Source organism: Aedes aegypti, chromosome 2 (genome assembly GCF_002204515.2).
Source record: "Aedes aegypti strain LVP_AGWG chromosome 2, AaegL5.0 Primary Assembly, whole genome shotgun sequence".
Classification (NCBI taxonomy): domain Eukaryota; kingdom Metazoa; phylum Arthropoda; class Insecta; order Diptera; family Culicidae; genus Aedes; species Aedes aegypti.
This window is the reverse complement of record NC_035108.1, coordinates 429,293,052-429,294,673: the sequence shown is the minus strand read 5'-3', so window position 1 is coordinate 429,294,673 and position 1,622 is coordinate 429,293,052.

Sequence of the window (1,622 nt, the reverse complement as noted above, 5' to 3'; positions counted from 1 at the left end):
GAATCATTTTCAATTATATTTCTAGGTTTCAGGAACGCATTTCGGGGAAAAAGTTCAAAAAACCACAAAATCGATTTGATACACCTCTAAAACTTTACCAAATCGGCTCATTTTTGGACAGATAACTTGTTTTAATAAATAAGTTCAGAATTTAATGTGGCACAGAGAGTCGGATAACTTTTTTCAAAAAGTGAACAGGTCTAATATATATATATATAATCCAGATTTGCTTTTTTGTATTTTTTTGTTTTGTTTTATATATATATATATATATATATATATATATATATATATATATATATATATATATATATATATATATATATATATATATATATATATATATATATATATATATATATATAACCCTAGTTGTTCTTTCCCAATTTTCCCACATTCCGTCATTCACTCCATATCTCGCGTTAGCTCATTTTTCTAGCCATCTCTTATCATTGGTAGCGAAGAGAAACAATCACAGCAGTACTGGCCCCTATCACTATCACTACTGTGATATTTCTACTATTCTTACACAAGAAACTTGAAATGTCCGACATTCGACATAAATAGTAAAAACAAAATCAACAAATTGTAACGAAACAGTTATACCACAGACAAACAGACGTAACACTTAGAACAAATTTCTTCAAAATCCATCGCCCAGTTTACACCATCATCATCTGGTGAGCATGTTGCACAAAAAGGTGTTTCGTGCAACAAGCCCGGCAGATGGCGGTAGTGTGAAATGTCAAACGCAAAGGAAAACGATGCGTGCGCCTCTGGTTGTGAGATTTGTAACATAGTGAATTTGAATTGATCGTTAAAAGAGTGGTCGATGGAAATTTCGTCAGTGTTACGTCTGTTTGTCTGTGGTTATACCTTCCTTTAGAGAGTTACGTATTTTGTGGACGGCGCCAAACACGATTTGTGATGGTTCTGATTGCGCTCTGTATATCTAATAATATATATGTTTTGAATGAACTAATCTACGATGACGTCACGCTGCAACTTCCAGCGGAAAGAAAACCTTTACTGCGGGCCGTGTTTACAAAAAATGAACGATTTCGTTGTGCATTCATCCACTTCGTGTTCATCCGGTGAACATTCGTTGTCCGGATGTTGGTCCGGATGTCATTTAATGTAAACATTGCCCGCATTTAGAGCAGCAAAGAAAAAGAAAGTCGAGGATAAAAGAAGACCGTGGATAAGTCCATGCACTTTCAAAGTGAATATGTGAAGGTTGAATCATTCACTGTTCCTCTATGAATAAACTATGTTGTTTTCATGTTGAACAACTAAAAAACAGTATTGCAATGAACGTATTTAAACTAAAATCATAATCGATGAAAATTTCGTTTCTTGTCGTACCTAATTGATACAAAGCCAATCGTGTAAATACACACCCAACAGTTCATCCAAGCTAGTATTAATCTTGTTGTGTTGTACTTCTGTACATGTGTTCTATTCAGTGTCCTCTACACGGAGTCACAAATCAACCTAACTTTGACTTCTTTTGACGCAATTTGGCTCTTCCGTGGGATAATCCAAATTTGGGTTAATTCACATATCGCTATCATTAGGTAGTTTTCGTTTAAAACAGCGAAAAAAAACAACTTAGTGCAAAA